Here is a 22,436-nt window from a genome sequence, read left to right as displayed (position 1 = left end):
ACCACACTGCCTACTTGTCAAACCCTAAGGAAGGTGGAAGAAGCCAGAACCCTCTCTTGTACCCTCTGAGCCCAGAGGTTATTTAATATTTAGTTTTGATCCACTTGAACTTTCATTCATGTTATATATTTCCAACTGCTCATTCTTTCATTCAACCATGATTAACATATTGTGGGCTTTTTCAGGTCAGTATAGATAAAACTTTTCATACTGTTCATTCCCTTCTCCAGTATGAAAAGTTTTATCTATACTGACCTGAAAAAGCCCACACTATGTTAATCGTGCCACAATATGTTAAACAGTGTCATATTTTATTTTGGGGGGCTCCAAAATCACTGCAGATGGTGATTGTAGCCATGAAATTAAAAGACGCTTACTCCTTGGAAGGAAAGTTATGACCAACCTAGATAGCATATTCAAAAGCAGAGACACTACTTTGCCAACAAAGGTCCATCTAGTCAAGGCTATGGTTTTTCCAGTAGTCATGTATGGATGTGAGAGTTGGACTATGAAGTAAGCTGAGGGCCGAAGAATTGATGCTTTTGAACTGTGGTGTTGGAGAAGACTCTTGAGAGTCCCTTGGACTGCAAGGAGATTCAACTAGTTCATTCTAAAGGAGATCAGCCCTGGGTGTTCTTTGGAAGGAATGATGCTAAAGCTGAAACTCCAATACTTTGGCCACCTCATGTGAAGAGTTGACTCATTGGAAAAGACTCTGATGCTGGGAGGGATTGGGGACAGGAGGAGAAGGGGACAAGAGAGGATGAGATGGCTGGATGGCATCACTGACTCGATGCACATGAGTTTGAGTGAACTCTGGGAGTTGGTGATGGACCAGGAGGCCTGGCATGCTACAATTCATGGGGTCGCAAAGAGTTGGACACAACTGAGCGACTGAACTGAACTGATAGATAAAACTACCGTATTTTTGTTATTAGATGCTTCAGTTAAGTTCAGCAGTTGTTCAGTTGTGTCTGGCTCTTTGTGACCCATGGACTAAAGCACACCAGGCTTCCCTGTCCATCACCAACTCCCGGAGCTTACCCAAACTCATGTCTGTCAAGTCAGTGATGCTATTCAACGATCTGCATATCTGATCTGCATATCAGGTGTCATCTGCATATCTGAAGTTACTGATATTTTTCCCGGCAATCTTGATTGCAGCTTGTGCTTCATCCAGCCCAGCATTTCTCATGATATACTCTGCATATAAGTTAAATAAGCAGGGTGACAATATATAGCCTTGATGTACTCCTTTCCCAATTTGGAACAAGTCTGTTGTTCCATGTCCAGTTCCAACTGTTGCTTCCTGACCTATACAGATTTCTCAGGGGGCAGGTCAGGTGGTCTGGTATTCCCATCTCTTTCAGAATTTTCCACAGTTTGTTGTGAGCCACACAGTCAAAGGTTTTGGCGTAGTCAATAAAGCAGAAGTAGATGTTTTTCTGGAATTAGATGCTTCAGTTCAGTTAAGTTCAGTTCAGTCTCTCAGTTGTGCCCGACTCTTTGCAACCCCATGAATCACAGCACGCCAGGCCTCCCTGTCCATCACCAACCCCCGGAGTTCACTCAAACTCAGGTCCATCGAGTCAGTGATGCCATCCAGCCATCTCATCCTCTCTTGTCCCCTTCTCCTCCTGCCCCCAATCCCTCCCAGCATCAGTCTTTTCCAATGAGTCAACTCTTCGCATGAGATGGCCAAAGTACTGGAGTTTCAGCTTTAGCATCAGTCCTTCCAATGAACACCCAGGACTGATCTCCTTTAGGATGGACTGGTTGGGTCTCCTTGCAGTCCAAGGGACTCTCAAGAGTCTTCTCCAACACCACAGTTCAAAAGCATCAGTTCTTTGGTGCTCAGCTTTCTTCACAGTCCAACTCTCACATCCATACATGACTACTGGAAAAACCATAGCCTTGACTAGACAGACCTTTGTTGGCAAAGTAGTGTCTCTGCTTTTGAATATGCTATCTAGGTTGGTCATAACTTTCCTTCCAAGGAGTAAGCGTCTTTTAATTTCATGGCTGCAGTCACCATCTGCAGTGATTTTGGAGCCCCAGAAAATAAAGTCTGACACTGTTCCCACTGTTTTCCCATCTATTTCCCATGAAGTGATGGGACCAGATGCCATGATCTTCATTTTCTGAATGTTGAGCTTTAAGCCAAGTTTTTCACTCTCCTCTTTCATTTTCATCAAGAGGCTTTTTAGTTCCTCTTCACTTTCTGCCATAAGCGTGGTGTCATCTGCATATCTGAGGTTATTGATATTTCTCCCGGCAATCTTGATTCCAGCTTGTGCTTCTTCCAGCCCAGCATTTCTCATGATGTACTCTGCATAGAAGTTAAATAAGCAGGTGACAATATACAACCTTACTGTACTCCTTTTCCTACTTGGAACCAGTCTGTTGTTCCATGTCCAGTTCTAACTTTTGTTTCCTCATCTACACATAGGTTTCTCAAGAGGCAGGTCAGGTGGTCTGGTATTCCCATCTCTTTCAGAATTTTCCACATTAGATGCTTAGTGTTCCATTAATAAATTTCTCCCAAAATGATCATTTAAATAATTTCTACTATCCGTATTCCTACAAATAATACTGCAGTGCAAGTCTCTGAAGGCCTGCCTGTATGCATGTATATATGTATATATATTCATGCATCTTCGTGTATTTGTAGAATAGTCTAAAAAATGGGATTGTTAGTTCATATAGTACACAATTATCCTTCCCATAGGCTGTGCTGTTTTTATAACCATCCATAGCATGCCCTTTTCCCGCTCACCTACATCAGTTATATGTGTTTTTTGAATATTTCCCCATCTGATAAGTGAAAAACTTAGAGCGAAATACAAAATCTATTTTTGATTTGCATTTCTTCATTTCTTTACTTATTAGTTTAACTAATATATGTTAATAGGTCCTTTATCATTCTTCTTAGTGATTTGCCTGTTTATATCCTATTTTACTAGCTCATTTTTATTAGCTCTTTCTCATTTTCTTCTTGATTAGTAGAAGCTCATTATATTTTGAGGTTATTCATCTTTGTCTATAACATTTGTTTTTAATCTTGTCTGTCAGTAGTCTACTGATTTGGGGACTTTGTTTTTAGTGTTTCTTCTGGAGAGAAAGTTTTGAAATTTTGGGTCAGATCGCTATATCATTTCTATAAGGTTTCATGTCTTAGGGAGTTCTATCCCAGCTCCTACATGTATTTGCCTTTAGTTTCTTTCTTTTCAATGTACACATACTTCTTTTTAAAATTATACCAATAACATACAAATTCATACTTAAATAATGCAAATGAATAAGCTATTTTCACTTTTTATTTTTCTCATTCTCACTTCTCTCCCTGGAGATAACCACCATTGACATGGAAGCCATCTTTGCCCTGCCACACTGATTCATATTTTGTCTCATTTCCAAAAGAGTATAATATTGTTTTCAAAAATATAAACATAGAGAAATAAAATATTGGGTTGGGCAAAAGTTCATTTGGGTTTTTCCTGGCTTACGGGAAAACTTGAAAGAACTTTTTGGCCAACCCAATATATTCTAAATTTCCTACAAGTCAGTGTTATAAAAAAGAAAATATCTGGGTTTGTAAGGTAAAAATAAGCCACATGCTCATGAAAAGCACAATTTCTGATTCCGAGATCTGGGAAAAATGTCTTGCTGAGAAAACACAGTAATGCAATGAACAAGATCCTCATAATTACAATCAGGAGTTTCATAGCTTTTCTTACAAGTATTCAAGGTCAATGGCATTGTGCCATTGAATCAATTTAATATGGGCCAATATCAAGCCCTACAAATTAGCACCTCTCTGATGGGCTAAATTTTGGATGATAGAATTTATGACACAACATTAATTTCTTGAAGACAGGACTCAGGGAAGGGAGTAAAAACACTGCAATCTTTGCCTTTCATGAAAAGTGAGTCAACATAATTGTTTTTATTGTAATTTTGATAATTAGACAGACTTGTGACAATGATTGTGAATTACCGTATAGTAACCATTAGTAAAATTAAAAACAGGTTCTTTATCCTCCAAATTATTTCAAAAGGCAGGCAAAACAAAGTTCTGTTTATAGTGAAAGGAGAACTAAATATAAAAGAACAGCAAGGAAACCAAAAACAAAACCACAAAATAACACGACATTGGTCATAACAGTTATGACAATTACAAACTCTTATTAAAAGGCACGGTTTGTGGGAGTGTAAACTGGTACAGCCCCTCTGTAGAACAGTTTAACAGTGACTTGTAAAATTGAAAAAATGCACATCTTGTGAGCCAGTGATTCCATCTCAAGGCATATTCCCAACCAAAATGCATATGAGGTTCACTAAAATACATGCATAAGAGTGTTCACAGCAGCATCATTTGAGATAGTCCTAACCAAGAAAGACCAAAAGACCATCTACCGTATTTGTTGTTCTTCAGTTGCCCAGTCGTGTCCGACTCTTCATGACCCCATGGACGGCAGCACGCCAAGTCTCCCTGTCCCTCACCATCTCCCGGAGTTTGCCCGAGTTCATGTCCATTGTATTGGTGATGCCATCCAGCCATCTCATCCTCTGATGCCCTCTTCTCCTTCTGCCCTCAATCTTTCTCAGCATCAGCGTCTATTCCAAGAGTCAGCTGTTCACATCAGGAGACCAAAATATTGGAGCTTCGGCTTCAGCATAAGTCCTTCTAATGAGTATTCAGGATTGATTTCCTTTAGGATTGACTAGCTTGATTTCCTTGCTGTCCAGGGGACTCTCAAGAGTCTTGCAAAACTAAACTGTGATACATCACATGATAAAGTATTATGCAGCAATAAGAGTGAACAAGTGCAGCTGCACCTACAAATATGGACAAATCTCACAAACATAATGTTGAGCAAAAGAGCCGAGACATGAAGGTACACACATTATATAAATCCATTCAGATAAAATTCAAAACAATGTGAAGCCGTCTGTGCTGTTAGAAATGGTGCCCTTGGTGAGGCCAGTGCCTGGAAGGAGGCAAGTTGAGAGTTTCTGGGTGTGCTTGATCTGAAGACTGTTTCCACAGCTCTGTTCACTTTATGAATATCCATCGATTTACAGTTTGTGTACTTTCTGGATGTTTATTTTTAATAAAAACACAGTTTCCTCTTTTTGGCTGTGACTCACGGCTTGTGGGATCTTAGTTCCCTTACCAGGAATTAAACCCCAGGCCCTTGGCAATGAAATGCTGAATTCTAACCACTGGACTGCCAGGGAATTCCCAAACCACATTTTAAAAACAACACTCACTGACTTGCTATTTATAAGACAACACAACTAGCACAAAATATAAGCAAAAAGCTAAAAATAAGAGAGTTTTAAAAGATCAGCTATCATTTCCTGATCACTTATTACATGTCAGTGTCCTGTTCTAAGTGCCTTTCTTATATTACTTTACAGTTGACCCTTAAACTACACAAGTTTCAATCAACCACAGATTGTATAGTACTGTAATTTTTTACCCCACTGAGGCATTTACTTTGCATGAATATATTACAAACTGGATATATGAGCATACTTTTTTCTTTATAATTTGATCCTAGACTATTAGATATGGATAGATAGACACATACATAGACACATATATGCTCAACTTTATGTTTATAACATAAGGATACAGAAAGTTTAAAATAAAAGAATGGAAAAGCCAAAAATTGGTCTTTGAAAATACTTACAAAATTGATAAATCTCTAGCGAGACTGACTTTAAAAGGAAAAAAGGCAAATTACTAACGTCAAAATTGAAAAGGGAAATATCACTATTGATCTTTCAGACATTGAAAAGACAGAAGTATGTTATAAACAATTTTACAGCAGCACAGTAAAATGTGAATGAAATGGATACATTCTTATAAAAACAAACCTTATTAAATGAAACAGAAACAGACCCTCACATCTATATACTTGCTGTTCACAACAAAGTTATGTGTGTGTGTTCATGCTCAGTCGCTCAGTCATGTCCAAGTCTTTGCCACCCCATGGACTGTAGCCCGCCAGGCTCCTCAGTCCATGGGATTTCCCAGGCAATAATACTGAAGTGAATTGCCATTTCCTTCTTCAGGGGATCTTCCTGACCCAGGGACCAAACGGTCTCCTGCACTGGTAGATGGACTCCTTAATAACTGGAAGCCCAACAAAGGTATGATATGTCACAAAGAGTAACAGTTCAACAAGTAGTTCTGAGACAATTTCCAAATAGAAAAAAATTAAATAGCCAGCGCATCTAATGGGAGGTCACGGTTCCCTAGCTCGCGGCTCCCTCGGAGTATTTTACCTCAAGTGGAGGACGGCTCTTTGGGAAGACAGGAAGTACAAGTTGTCGCCTCAGACTGCTGCCCGGTGCAGCATCTGTTCAAACTAAATTTTATTCTCCCTTCCACGTGCGACCTTTGGAATGCAACCACCTGACCCCCGGTGAGAGGGGGCGAAGCTGGCAGAACCGAGCCCGGGGTGAGAGGGTCCTGTGGGCTGTCAGCGGTTACGCCTGGCGTCAAGGACGTGGTCGCAGAGACGGCCGCTGAGGTGTGGCTCTTTCGTGTTTAGCCTGATGGCTGCTGTAGTGGGTTGGATGGTGTTCTCTAAATCTTCATGTCTACCTGGGACCTTAGAATCTCACTGATTGGCAAATAGGGACTTTGTGGATGAAATCATCTTGGATTGGGGGTAGCCCCTAAATCCAGCGGCTGTGTCCTCATAAGAAGAGGAGCAGGCACTGAGACAGAAGGAAGATTGTTGTGTGAAGACAGAGGCAGAGATAGGAGAGACGCTGCCGGGAGCCTGGAGCCACCTGGAGCCACCGGGAGACGGAAGGGACAAGGATGGATTCTTCTTTAGAGCCTTTGGGGCGGGGCCGGCAACCACAGATCAAGGTGACACTTTGATCTCCAGCATCCGTCCTCGAGAGCTGTGAAAGAAGACCTTAATGTTTTTCTAAGCCACCCCGTTTGCGGTACTTTGTTATAGCAGCCTTAGGAAATGAACGCGGCTGAGTTCTAACTGCTGTGAATGACTGATGGGCCAACCTCTTCATGGTTGGAAATCCTGATTCCTGGTGTAACCTGAACGATGCTCGTGGAGAAATGACGGGGGCCTGGAGCCTCTGATTCAAGGGACCTACAGTTATTGGATGTGTGATTGATTGTTATTGGAGGTGTGATTGATTGACAGATTCAGCAAATCGCAGGACATGTCTGTGTGCTGCTTTCTGTAATTTGGTATGGAATCAAACTTGCCTTACTTCTGACTTCCCACTTGAATTTCTACCAGAACTTTAGAAACCCTGACAACTTTGTGAAGAGATTCACTGTCCACCCAAACATAACCCACTCTTTTCTTTCTTTTATTCACTGTCTTTGTTTAAATTGCCTTTCCATCTGGAGTAATCCTTCTCATATTCATCATACCAAACATTAAACCAATAAAAAATTGAATATTCAAAAAAAAAAAAGAAAAAAAATTAAATAAAGCTGAATACTACTTCACACCAAAATTCCAGAATATTTGTAGATTCAAATGTGAAAGGCAACAAAATAAATCTAGAAGAGAATATAGATTAACTTCATAACCTCAGGGTAGAAAAAGATTTCTTAAATAGTACTCAAAACCACAGACTCTTAACCACAGAGGAAAACATTGATAAATGAGAGTTCCCTAAAATTAAGACTTCTTATTCATCAAAAAAAGCAGGAGAATAAAAGGGTAAGCAACAGAATGGGAGAGGTTATTTGCAACACATTTAACTCACAGTCCTATGAAGAACTCATAGAAATCAACATGAAAACACAGACAACCCATTGGTAAAATGTGCAAGGTACTTCACAAGACTGTTCTTTAAATGGCCAATAAATATGTATGAAAGTGCTTTACCTCCTTAATCAAAGAAATGCAAATTTAAAATCCCAATGTTACACAATTACAATCTCACCAGGATGGCTAACATTAAAAGGATTGACAATACAAATGTAAGAAAAAATGCTAGCCACTGGAACTTTCATACACTGCAAATGGGATTATAAATTAATTAGTACCACCGCCAGGAAGCAGTTTAGCATCACCTATTAAAGCTGAAGAAGTGCATTCCTTGTGACTCAGCAATTCCAGTCCAAATAGAAACGTATGCACAGAAGGTGGTAGGATGTTCACGGGAGCACTAGCCAAAAGCAAGTGCATAATGAAGAAATAAGTAGTGGGGTATTCATATTACAGGGTGCTGTACAAAATGAAAATAAACTGCTCAAACAAAAAGAAGTATTTCATAAATACAATATTGAGCAAAGAAGCCAGACACAAAAGAATATATAATATTTGATTAAATTTCTAGTATAAGTGAGAAAGGGCCTTGGTAGTTGACAGTACATGCAAAGAGGTAATTATACTATTTGACTATGGAGTTTAACTTGCATAAGAAGAGAAGGTATGGGGGAGAATGGGGCAGTGAAAAGATGGGGGTTGAGTTTCTAGGAAAAGTGAACTGGAACCTCCATGTATATAGCTGTATTATTTAAAATAGCCAAGATACGGAAACAACCTAAGTGACCATCAGTGGATGAATGGATAAAGAAATAACGAATGGAATATTATTCAGTCATAAAACAGGAAGAAATTTTGCCATTTGGGACAATATGGATGGAACTTGAAGGCATTACACTAAGTGAAATAAGTCAGAGAGAGAGAGAGACAAAGACTTATATGTCTCACTTATATGTGGAATCTTGGGGGAAAAAAAACAAGTTCATTAGATACAGAGAGCAGACAGAGGTGGGGAATGGGGTATGGATGAAATAGATGAAAGGAGTCAAAAGGTACAAACTTCCAGTTATAAATACATCCTGGGGATGTCATGTGTGGCATTGTGGCTACAGTTAACAGTAATGTGTTGCATATTTGAAAGCTGCTAAAAGAATGAGTCTTAAAAGTTCTCATCACAGGGAAAAAAATTGTAACTATATGTGGTAATAGATGTTAACTCGATTTATTGGGGTGATCGTTTTGTAATATATACAAATGATTATGTATATATCACCGTGCTATACAAATCATTGTACAAATGTACAAATCATTGTGTTGTACGCTTGTGACTAATATGATGTTATATGTCACACACTTCAGTGTTTTAAAAAGCAAGCTGGAGAGACAGGAGGTCTCAGAGAGTGCAGTGCCTGGAGGGGTCATGGCGACTGGTATCGAGAAAGTCTAGAGAATGACCACAGAGGTAAGTGCAGATGGGGAAGGGGAGATGATATGGGGGGCTCAAGATTCTGAGAGGCCTGGGTATGGAAGTGACCATCAGTGTGTATGTTGAAAATCACCGAGAACCAAGACAGGAATGAACTTGAAGAGACTGACAGTGAGCTGGGAGCTCCAATTACTTAACCAAGTGATAATACGGCCCAAGGGGTTGTGGATGCTGCTGCTAAGTCACTGCAGTCGTGTCCTACTCTGTGTGACCCCATAGATGGCAGCCCACCAGGCTCCCCTGTCCCTGGGATTCTCCAGGCAAGAACACCGGAGTGGGCTGCCATTTCCTTCTCCAATGCATGAGGTTGTGGATAGTGGGTGACATAGTCTGATGATATGAGGTTAAAGCTGGATGAATCTAGGCAGGATGTGGGGAATGGCCTGGAAGCATCAATGAGGGAAGAGGAGTACAGCTTTAGGCTCAGGAGTGCCAGGGTACAGGAGGCGGGGGTTGGGAAGAGCATGACTGGGTAGCAGTGACCTTCGGGGGTGGGTGTCCATGTTAAGCTTGAACAAGAAGCTAAGGGGAGCATTCACAAATGAGGTAGAGCGTGTAGGGGTTTTCAAACAGCCAAGGGTTTGGGGGGTTGAGGAGGGGTGGTAGGAAGGGTAATGCCATACAGAGATGAGGAGGGTAGGAGCAGAGAAGTGGCTTAGTTATCTGGGGAGTGAGTGAGCACAGCTGAAGGTACAATGAGACAAGTCCTCATAGATTGAAAGAGATTTTGCTGGAAAGGCTGCCAGTGTTTTGTTTTTTTGTTTTATTTATTTATTTTTTTAGTAGTAGTTAAATTACCTTGTTTAGTGTGTCAGCTTTCTGGGTTTTTTTTTTTTCTGTTTTACAAATTTTAAATGTCACTTGCTTTGGAAATATAGAATTATTGATTTTCAAAACATATTTTGATTTTCCTGTCTAAACCCTATTGAATTATTATTTTTAATTAATTTTTACTGGAGTATAGTTGATTTGCAATGTTGTGTTGGTTTCAGGTGAACAGCAAAGTGAACCCATCATACATATACAGAGATTCACTCTTTTTTAAGATTCTTTACCCATGCAGATTATTACAGGGTGTTGAGTAGAGTTCCCTGGGCTATACAGTAGGTTTTTAATAGTTATCTATTTTATATACAGTAGTGCATATATGTCAATCTCAATCTCCCAATTTATCTCTCCCCCTTTCCGTGTGTTGGTTTCCTTAGTGCTAATTTTCGTCTTGTGCTTTGGAATATTTGTTTTGTTTATTTTCTTTTGTTGAGGAATGTGTGCATGTGTGTATGTATATGTGTGTGTGTGTATGTGTGTGTGTGGTTGGCTCTCTGTGAGCTCACTCTCCTGTAGCAGGTTTATTGCTGCCTGCATCAAAGACCAGGTTTTCTCATTCAACAGAAATGGAGTCGGGGGGCTGGGGGGCATGTGGTGAAGAGGCACCAGGCAGCTTAGACTGTTTCTGGAGTCGCTCTCAGCTCCTTGGTCTGAGTTGCTTTCATCTCCATCCTGCCAGAGTGAACGACTACCCTCCCCCCAGCTGCAGCCCATACGTATCGCCCCAGCTTTCTTAGACTCCTGTCACTTGAGGTGAAGCCCATCTCTGCTCAAGGTTCACCTGTGGAGCCTGGCTCCTGGCTCCCAACCTTGAGGGCAAAAAGCTGCAAGGCAGGATGGGAAATATAGTGGCATTACTACCAGATTCCTTACACTGAGTGGACCAAATTTCAGCTGGATCAAAGATGTGAAGGTAAAATGAGAACCTAAGTTTTAAAAAATAGTTCAAGTTGGGGAAGGTTTTTAGGAAAGGATTTTTTTTTTTAATTGAAAGATAAAAAGATCATACAATGAGTTAGGAGCTGTTACAAATCAATGCTTTAATTGAGGTAAGATTGACATGTAACATTGTATTAGTGGCAGAGGTACAACATAATGATTCAGTATTTGTAAATATTGCAAAATGATCACCACGGTAAATCTAGTTAATATCCATCACTATATATAGATACACATTTATTTCTTGTGACGAGAATTTTAAAGATCTATTCTTTCAGCAACTTTCAAATATACAGCACAGTATTATTAACCATGATTACTAGGCTGTATGTTTTATGCCAGTGACATTTATTTTATAACTGGAACTTCGTAGCTTTCAACTACCTTCACCCATTTTGCCCACTCACCACCCCCTGTCTCTGGCAACCACCTATCTGTTTGTGTGTCTATGAGTTCAAGATGTTTTTATTTTTATTTTAGGTTTCACATGTAAGTGAGATCATACTGTCTTTGTTTTTCTCTGTCTCACTTATTTCACTTAACATTATGCCCTCAAGTTCCACCCATGTGTCACAAATGGCAAGATTTCCCTCTCTTTTTATTTTTCCGTTTATATTTCCATTTGTTTTAAATTTTCCATTGTGCCTGTGTGTGTGCATCACAGCTTCTTTATCCATTCATCCAATGATGGCACAGTTTGTTTCCAATTCTTGGCTATTGTCAATAATGCTGCAGTGAACATGGGTACAGGTTTCTTTTCAAATTAGTGGTTTTTTTTTCCTTGCAAATCAAACATTTGAATGACCAAAATGCCCAATGCTGCTGCTGCTAAGTCGCTTCAGCCATGTCCGATTCTGTGCAACCCCAGAAACGGCAGGCCACCAGGCTCTCCCGTCCCTGGGATTCTCCAGGCAAGAATAGTGGAGTGGGTTGCCATTTCCTTCTCCAAAATGCCCAATAGAGAAATCAATAACATATACACCGTTCACGAAAGAAATACATGTATATATAATTATATATATAAAGAATCTAAAAAATCACTGTGAAATAAAGGCAAATTAAACTATAATAGGGACTTCCCTGGTGGTCCGGTGGCTAAGACTCTGTGCTCCCAATGCAGGGGGCCCAGGTTTGATCCCTTGTCAGGGAACTAGATCCTGCATGCTGCAACTAAGACCCAGCATAGCCAAATACATAATTTTTTTTTTTACAAAAAGCTATAATAAATGCTATTTTCACTTGCCTACTGTCCCACAAGGTAAATTATCAGCTACTCCATGTTTGCATTGTGCTGACGTATCACAAATCAGATGGGTCAAAGAAATACTTAACATATTTAAAGATATTTATTTTTATATTTATTTATTTGGCTGCCTTGGGTCTTAGTTACAGCACGTGGGATCTAGCACCAGGGAAATCCCTGCTTGACATATTTTTGATGTGTTCAGTGTCCCTGTGCAATTAAATATGCTGATCCTTCTGAATAGGACAATCTTTCAACCCTTTGTCATGAGATTTACATCTAACTCCAACTCATTCTTCAAAACTCAGCTCATCTCACCTTCTCCAGGAAGCCTTTCTGGGTTAGCATCACAACCACCTGAGTCTGATTAATTTCTCTTCTGGGTTTCTGGGTAATTTTTTTTTTTTTTAATTTGATCTTATTCTTGTCTCATTGATTTCAACCCTTGATTTACTTGTTCGTTTTCTCAACTACTCTGTAAGAGCACCAAGTCTAATTTGATTTTGCGTTCCCAAGGCCTCACTCACTGGAAGCACTCAAAGATTCTTTGTTAGATGTATGAATGAAGAACTTGTTACTTCAAGGAGAGATCATACATGGTTGATTTACTGACTCTGGGGTATGTGTCAAGCACACTCCACTGGGAGGCAGTGTTGTGCAGTGAAAAGCTCTCAGCTTTGAATGTATGCCTGGCTCCCACATCTCTCTCACCACCTTCTACCTGCCTGTTCCAGGGCCATGCAAAATCTTCTCAAGACACCAGTAAAATGAGAAGAGTATTTTTCTTATAAGATTATCATGAGGATTAAAAATAACTAAGGTAGATTTAGGAAAAGTGTCCAGCATATTGTAGGTGTATTTATCATAAGGAGTGTGTGTGTATGTTAGTCGCTCTGTAGTATCCAACTCTTTGTGACCCAATGGCTATAGCCCACCAGGCTCCTCTGTCCATGGAATTCTCCAGGGAAGAATACTGGAATGGGTAGCCATTCCGTTCTCCAGGAGATCTTCCCAACCCAGGATTGAACCTGGGTCTCTTGCATCGCAGGTGGATACTTTACCATCTGAGTCATCAGGGAAGCCCCTTATCATAAGGTAATTCTTGATTACTTGCTTATATGCTAATAGCCCCAATTGCAGGTAAAAATCTAGTTCAAAGAAGTGTTCTTCGAAATAACATTGCAAATTATGGTTTCTGAAAAGGCTGTCAGCCCATTTCTTACCTCACTCAGAGGTCTTGGAGTTGCAAGGGTTCAGAGGCTCTCAGGACTCCATGGCACTAGGAGTCCCACTGGGACTTAGGCAAGTCAAGGGCTTTAGTGACTGTTACTGCCAGGTCCTGGTTCAGCTCTGTATGCATTAAGTAGATTTTTATGCAATGGCCTGGGAAATAAGCCACTATCTATAATTCTGTTTCTATGGGGAAAGGCTTTCTGTGTTCCAAACAACCCACATACTATTGAACTCCTGGAACACAACCTATTGGTCAGCTGGGACCAGCTGACTGGGTTTATATGGCTAGGGAACAGCGAGAGTGACTACACGATGTTGATCTAATAATCACAAATTCTCTCCGATGACTAATCTAGCTGTGGTCTCCACAACTGAAGAGCAATTTTTAAAAAACTGGAAAGGATTCTACGAAGAACCACAAAAATGGTTAAAGAGCTGCAGGAAAATCTAGTCTGATCTCTATCGTGTCCAGAGGATTCAGAAACTACCCCTGTGATGTGAGCGAGTGTGTGTTCCATCGCTCTGTTGTTTCTGACTCTTTGCCACGCTATGGACTCTACCCTGCCAGGCTCCTCTGTCCATGGGATTCCTGAGGCAAGAATACTGGAGCAGATTTCTACTTCCTCCTTCAGGGGAATTTCCTGACCCTGAGAACGAACCCACTGCTAAGTCGCGTCAGTAGTGTCCGACTCTGTGCGACCCCATAGACGGCAGCCCACCAGGCTCCCCGTCCCTGGGATTCTCCAGGCAAGAACACTGGAGTGGGTTGCCATTTCCTTCTCCAGTGCATGAAAGTGAAAAGTGAAAGTGAAGTCGCTCAGTTGTGTCCGACTCTTAGCGACCCCATGGGCTGCAGCCTACCAGGCTCCTCTGTCCATGGGATTTTCCAGGCAAGAGTACTGGAGTGGGGTGCCATCACCTTCTCCAAGAACGAACCCAAGTCCCCTGCATTCCCTACATTGCAGATGGATTCTTTACCACTGAGCCACTGGGGAAGCCCAACCCCTGCGATAATCACTCTCAAATGAAAAAAAGTGTTTGATTCTGCACTATGGCAAATACCTTTATCATTTGCTAATTGAATATAAATTTGTAGGGAAGGGAGCCGAAGTTCGTTGAGCACTCATCTTGGGATCAGGCAGGCCTCTTCCATACAGTTCTTAAGTTTATTCCCAGAGACACTCTGCCAGACATTATGATGTCTGTTTTACAGATGAGGAAACTGAGATTCAACAAGATTAACTTGCCAAAAATTTTATAGCTAATCATACAGAACCAGAGATCAAATTGCCAACATCTGTTGGATCATCAAAAAAGCAAGAGAGTTCCAGAAATATATCTACTTCTGCTTTTTTGACTATGCCACAGCCTTTGACTGTGTGAATCACAACAAACTGTGGAAAATTCATAAAGAGATGGGAATACCAGACCACCTGACCTGCCTCCTGAGAAATCTGTATGCAGGTCAAGAAGCAACAGTTAGAACGGGACATGGAACAACAGACTGGTTCCAAATCAGGAAAGGAGTACGTCAAGGCTGTATATTGTCACCCTGCCTATTTAACTTATATGCAGAGTATATCATGAGAAATGCTGGGCTGGATGAAGCACAAGCTGGAATCAAGACTGCTGGGAGAAATATCAATAACCTCAGATATGCAGATGACACTACCCTTACAGCAGAAAGTGAAGAGGAACTAAAAACCCTCTTGATTAATGTGAAAGAGGAGAGTGAAAAAGCTGGCTTAAAGCTCAACATTCAGAAAACTAAGATCATGGCATCTGGTCCCATCACTTCATGGCAAATAGATGGGGCAACAGTGGAAACAGTGTCAGACTTTATTTTGGGGGGCTCCAAAATCACTGCAGATGGTGACTTCAGCCATGAAATTAAAAGACACTTGTTCCTTGGAAGAAAAGCTATGACCAACCTAGACAGCATATTAAAAAGAAGAGACATTACTTTGCCAACAAAGATCCATCTAGCCAAAGCTATGGTTTTTCCAGTAGTCATGTATGGATGTGAGAGTTGGACTGTGAAGAAAGCTGAGCACCAAAGAACTGATGCTTTTGAATTGTGGTGTTGGAGAAGACTCTTGAGAGTCCCTTGGAAAACATGGAGATCCAACCAGTCCATCCTAAAGGAAATCAGTCTTGAATATTCATTGGAAAGACTGATGCTAAAGCTGAAACTCCAATACTTTGGCCACCTGATGTGAAGAGCTGACTCATTTGAAAAGACCCTGATGCTGGCAAAGATTGAAGGTGGGAGGAGAAGGGGACGACAGAGGATGAGATGGTTGGATGTCATCACTGACTCAATGGACATGAGCTTGAGTAAACTCCGGGAGTTGGTGATAGACAGGGAAGTCTGGCGTGCTGCAGTCCATGGGATCGCAAAGAGTTGGACATGACTGAGTGACTGAACTGAACTGAATCATATAGAACATAGATTCAAATCCAGGCCAGATTAATTTCAAAGTGTTTCCAATGATCAGTTTTCTACATGGTTGCCAGAAAAATATGTAAACTTTCTGAAATATCAACATGATCATGTCCATCCCCACAAATCACAGTCCGCTGGCCCCATGATGCTCCTGGGAACTGAGCCTCTCAATGTGGCAGACAGCACCCCAAGTGCCCTCACTCCTGCAAACCTACCTTGTCTCTTGTCATTACCCACTTGCCTTGACCCCAGGTCTGTGTTCAGGTATTTTCCCATTTCTCTATTCCTCCAGATGTGTCCAGCCTCCAGGCTTTCACACAGGCTTTTTCTCCTGCTTTCTTCCCTTTTTTCCTCTATTGACCAACTTTTCTCTCCTTCCCACTGTGGACTTCACCTCACACATGCCTTTCTTTGATGTCTTCCCTGGACCTTCAAGTACCACCTAGTCAACCCCTCCCCGTGGTCTCACAACAGGTCACGTTTTCCACATAATATCATGTATTGCACTGTATTGTAACTGCATGTTGATTTAGCCTTAGACATCCCCTACCCAACACACACACACACACACACCTGACTCAATTACCATTTGTTAAATAAATCTTGAATTATCACACCACAGGTTATTTTTACAAACAAGAGTTTAAAAAATTGACACTTACATTTGCCTTTTTTTAAAAAGAGGATTTACAGTGATCCTGATCACAATACGGCTCTCTCTTGTTTTCTGATGTTTTCTTGAGAGAAGGAAAAGTGCAGCCACCAGTAGCATACTGGGAGTTACGTAAAACATCAGCATGCCCATGGGAGTGTGTAGCCCAGTGGACATCATCCATCACCTGGGTCGTGGCAGAAAAGCGAGATGGTGAACCTTCCATCCCTTTGCTTCAGGAAGGACCCAGAGAATCCATAACTATCAAAAGAACATTGATCTTTGTCGTGTCCTCCAGAGAGAAATCTCCCATGCTATCTGGTGTCAAACAAGCCTTGGGGTTAGGAAATTCTTCCTTTTGCTTAACATTAATAAGCCCATTCTTTTTGTATTCTTGGCAACAGAGAAAAACACAGCCATCATCCTCTATGCCATGGCTCTTCTGAAGTCTGTGTTCAGCGCTGATGCTTCTCAAGTGACCCTGAAGCTTTTTCTCTCTAGGGTAAATCATTCCAGGTCTTTAGCCCTTCTTTGCTGGTCACTGAATGACTGTTTTGCTTTTCTCTGAACTCTCTCCACATTCTCTGAATCCCATTGAGGGATGGAGAATCAGAGCTGGCCCAGCTCCGTTACAGTTCTGATCTGTGCAGAGCAGTGTAGCAATTACCTCATGATACAGACATGCTTTTCATTTGCCACAGTTCTCTGCTTGCATTTTTTTTTTTTTTCAATCAACAGAACTGCAGGGTTGTGACAATTCCTCCCGGTCAGCTGGCTATCCACTAAAGCTATACTTTTAATTTTCCAGCCAACTGCCTTTGAGTGGCTGGCACCTTGCCTTTGAACATGTTCCCTTTTCAACTCCAAGTGCATAATCCTGAGTTTTTTTTTGCTGAACTGCATCCGGTCTATGTCCCATTATTTCAGTTGATCAGCATTGCCTTCTAGGACCACTGTAGCCTGCAGAGATCTTTCCGTTTGTGACACTTCAGGGTTTGGGTGTTTCGTTGCCTGCTTTGCATTTTCTGTTGATCAGTGCATTAGTCAGATTACATTAAATTAAACTGCTATAACAAATCATCTCCAAATCTCAATGACTTAAAACCAGAGTTTTGAGTTCTCTTTTCCACTCATACTACATTTCCTACACTGGTCATCAGAGGGACTCTGACCATCAGAGTCACTCCGTGGTCCAGGTTGGTCCATTTTGTTGTGCCACCACCTCAACTCAAGGCTTCTAGGTTTGCTGGGGCAGGGTCACAGAGCATGGAGGATGGAGGTATTTGGCATGTTTATTCCATCTAGAAGTGATACACATTGCTTATGCTACCATTTCTTTGACACAAGCGAGTCATGTTCTCGTGACTCATTCCAAGGGTGATACATGCCCCAAAGCACAGAAGAACCAGAGAGAAATCCTGGTACTCACAGAAGGTCTCCCACAGTCAATGAGATCACAGCTTTTCTAAACACCTCAATCTTGTCCTTTATTTCTGCATGTATGCTCAGTCGCTCAGTTGTGTCTGACTCCTTGCGGCCCCATGGACTGTAGCCCACCAGGCTCCTCTGTCCATGGAATTTTCCAGGCAAGAATACTGGAGTGGGCTGCCATTTCCTTCTCTAGGATATCTTCCCGATCCTGTGATTGAACCCGTGTCTCTTGCGTCTCCTGCAGTGGCAGGTAGATTCTTTACCGTTAGCACCACCAGAATTTATTTCTGCATCATCCATAAATTCTTAGGGACTTTCAGATTCTGGATCTGTTTCTCTTCCACAAAAATAGAGGCATTTTTTTTTTCCTCCCATGGTCTAGATTATAGATATTAGGTCCAACACCAGGTTCTGCAAAAAGCTACTAGCAGAATATCGAGGCTGAGTCACTGATAATGTTTTTTCTCTACAAATAGGAGTGCTGTGAAAGATAGAACTGTTAGGAAACTAGTCGCATGAACGTGTGAGAAACAACTCTCTCTCAGTCCACCAGATCTGCTGCTTAGTCAGACTTGCTATTATAACTTCATATTTTACAAAAAGTAGATAGAAGTGCAGACCATCCCCAGTGGTTTTTAAATCTAAATAAGACAAAGACAATCAAATCTAAATGCAGAAGTGAGCCTGCAGACAAAGGATTGTGGATTGGGAATCTGAGTTGCATTTAGCTTCTAGGGAGCTCTGTGACCTTGGGAAAGTCATTCCACCACATGAATCTCAGGCTCCAGCTCTTTCCTGGAATAGGGTGGGATTTGATTTGTGGCTCTCAGCTCTAGCTGTTAATCAGAATCCCCTGAAGAGCTTTTTATAAACAGATTCTTAAGCCTCTCCTGAACGTTCTAAATCATCTAGGGCAGGACCTGGAATCTATTCAGAGTTGAGGACATCATCTCTAATCTTTAAGTGTGAAGTACTCCACCACTGATGCTTTTGAACTGTGGTGTTGGAGAAGACCTGAGAGTCCCCTGGACAGCAAGGAGATCAAACCAGTCAACCCTGGCATCACGACTCGATGGACGATCAGGGAATGCAGTCACGGACACAACTGAGCAACTGAACTGGACTGATGGATGAGAGTTGGACTATAAAGAAAGCTGAGCACTGAAGAACTGATGCTTTTGAACCATGGTGTTGGAGAACTTTTGAGAGTCCTTTGGCCTGTAGGAGATCAAACTAGTCAATCCTACAGGAAATCAGTCCTGAATATTCATTGGATTAACTGATGCTGAAGCTGAAACTCCCATATTTTGGCCACCTGATGTGACAAGCTGACTCATTCCCTGATGCATTCAGATGGTTGGATGGCATCACTGATTCAATGGACATGAGTTTGAGTAAGCTCCAGGAGTTGGTGATGGACAGGGAAGCATGGTGTGCTGCAGTCCATGGGATTGCAAAGTCATATACAACTTAGTGACTGAACAGCAAAAACCCCGCCATTCTGTCCTTGACCCTGTCTCAGATTTTTCACACGGCATATTTCCAGAATCCCATGTCTTTAATCAGAACCTAGAAAGAACTGCTGAATGAATGGTACAATCTTTCATCCCATTAGTGAAGCCAGAAAAGCCTGGGTTCATTTTATATTCTTCCCTTTCCCACCCAGTTAATCTTTCAGTCCTAAACATCTCTCCCCTTTATGCCTAGAGCCCTGGCTCAGACTTTCACTGTTGCTGGGACTATTGCATTAGCCTCTTTCTAGATTTCCCCGAGTTGAATCTCATTGATTCCACCTCCTACCCTATCCATAACCCTCAGTTTCAGAGTGGACATTCTAACATAAAATATCTGCTAAAAGATCGTCAATGCTTTTCCCATCACTACTAGTTTAAAATATAAATTCTCTTGTATTTGCACATAGACATTCAAGGTCCTTCAAGATTTTACCCCAGCATTTCAAGGTCATTGGCAGTGGCTTCACTGCTGACACCATACTCAAAGCAGTCCTTAGCTACTGGTGGTCCCTCAGCTTCTCCATGTCTTTGTACACATTGTTCTCCAATGGAAACGTTATTCCTCTGGGACTGCCACTAGTACTTTGCTTGTTACCGATCTAAACTCATACTGCTTACTGCATGTTCAGTTCAGTTCGGTTCAGTCGCTCAGTAGTGTCCAACTCTTTGCGACCCCATGAATTGCAGTACGCCAGGCCTCCCTGTCCATCACCATCTCCTGAAGTTCACTCAAACTCACGTCGATCGAGTCGGTGATGCCATCCAGCCATCTCATCCTCTGTCGTCCCCTTCTCCTCCTGCCCCCAATCCCTCCCAGCATCAGAGTCTTTTCCAATGAGTCAACTCTTTGCATCAGGTGGCCAAAGTACTGGAGTTTCAGTTTCAGCATCAGTCCTTCCAAAGAACACCCAGGACTGATCTCCTTTAGAATGGACTGGTTGGATCTCCTTGCAGTCCAAGGGACTCACAAGAGTCTTCTCCAACACTACAGTTCAAAAGCATCAATTCTTTGGCGCTCAGCTTTCTTCACAGTCCAACTCTCACATCCATACATGACCACTGGAAAAACCATAGCCTTGACTAGATGGACCTTTGCTTACCACATGATAGACCAATAAATTGAGAGATGAGTTGTTGGGGCAAGAAATAGTGACTTTATTCAGAAAGCCAGCAGATTGAGATGGTAGACTAATGTCCTAAAGAACCATCTTACCCAAGTTAGAATCCAGGCTTCTTTTATTCTAAAAGGGGAAGGGGTGTGGTTGGTTGCTGCAAACTTCCTGGTGCTGGAGTCCTTTGTTCTTAAACAGCAGTCTACATAGGTCTGGTCATGATGTTCCTGTAAACCTCCAATAAGATAAATGTTACTCACCGTTCTGCAGTTTTTTTTAAATCTCTCTATGAATGGGAAAGTTTTATACCTTTAAAGGTCAGAGCCTTGAGAATGAGCTATCCTGTATATTTCAGGCTACAGGAAATACAATTAACTTGTATCAAAAGCAATAGAATACAAAGGTTAAAGTAAAAGAAACAGATCCAATATGGAGCCAGATTTGTTCTTCCCTATTACAGGCTCACGCTTCTATAATAGCATTTGTTTGACTGGGTTATAATGGCTTTTCTGCGTATCTACCTCCACTATTGGAAGGGAAGCTACTGAGGGCCTGGGGCAATGCCTTGCACAAAGCACAAATATGAGATAACTGAATGAATGAATGACCCTGTCAGTTCTAAACATCCTGTAAGCCTAGAAATGCTTCAGAACAAAATATGAGGTAAAATATTAAATTTCATGATTAAATTAACACCTAAGCAATCATTTGCAGCAAGGTGGGAATGGACAGAGGTCTCAGCAGGGAGTGGGCAAAAGATGAGGAAAGAAGATCAATGCAATCCTGGGCAGAACAGAAAACCAACGTCCTGACCCCAGCTCTGCGTCCTTAATGGTGAAGCTATTTTATAAGATCGAATTAGTAGTGAAGTGGCTAGAAAATTAAGATCAATTGGACTGAAAGCCACTGAATGCCATAATTTCACAGAAGAACCATTTAAGTGTTTAAAGTAAATAATTTTCACTTCCAGCTGCTTTTCTCTGACCCTCTTCTCCAGTATTGGCATGGGCTAAGCCTAAAAAAGCTGAAACTCTCCTCAGAAAAGAGAAAAGATGTAGAATGTCCAAAGTGAAGCATCTTCTCATTGGCTCTTCTCTGAAGGGAAACTTCACTGACAGGCTCCTTAAAGCTCTGCCATCTGCTCATCTTTGTTCAGTCATATTCGACTCTCTGCAACCCCAGGGACTGTAGCCCACCAGGCTCCTTTGTCCATGGGATTTCTCAGGAAAGAATACTGGAGTGGGTTGCCATTTGCTTCTCTAGGGGATAGACACCACCCAGGGATCAGATCCAGGTCTCCTGCATTGGCAAGCAGATTCTTTACCATTAGCGCCACCGGGGAAGGCCCCAGGACCAGGGCTCAAAGAGGAAGTTTCTGCGGTCAAGACCCTCATCTCCATGAAAAATGTCTCGCTTTTAATACATTTCTTGTTTAAACAAACCTTAGAGGACCATTTGGTGCCAGATTCTTAGAACTGGCGTACAGTGAATTTTTTTCTTTGCTATTTATGCTACCCAGCCTGTAGACTTTAACTTAACAAAGAACGTTTAGTATAAGGTAGCAATGTGAATGAATAGTTTTTTGTGTGCTTACTAAAAATGGGGGCTCCAAAGAACAAATCAAAAATCCATTAGGAATAATTCTGCTTACCCAGTGATGGACAGAAATCATGCAGGGAAATGGGAGGGAATTATGAAAGACCTTATTCTAAAGAGGCAGCAGTGTCAAATGTCTGTCAAATAACTGTTGAACGAAAATCAGCCCAGACAACTGCTCAGA

General features: G+C 41.5%; 1 long non-coding RNA gene across 2 annotated transcripts in view; it reads left to right on the top strand.

Annotated features, from left to right (window-relative positions):
- The window catches only part of LOC133260515 (uncharacterized), a 120,079-nt gene that overhangs the window by 8,311 nt on the left and 89,332 nt on the right, over window positions 1-22,436 (top strand). For both annotated transcript variants that reach the window (XR_009740842.1, XR_009740841.1), the window contains exon 3: window positions 9,132-9,234. This is a non-coding gene — a long non-coding RNA (uncharacterized LOC133260515). The remainder of the gene's footprint in view (window positions 1-9,131; window positions 9,235-22,436) is intronic.

This window comes from Bos javanicus, chromosome 14, assembly GCF_032452875.1.
Source record: "Bos javanicus breed banteng chromosome 14, ARS-OSU_banteng_1.0, whole genome shotgun sequence".
NCBI lineage: Eukaryota > Metazoa > Chordata > Mammalia > Artiodactyla > Bovidae > Bos > Bos javanicus.
The sequence above is the reverse complement of the archived record's forward strand: the minus strand, read 5'-3'. Positions and strand labels throughout refer to the sequence as shown.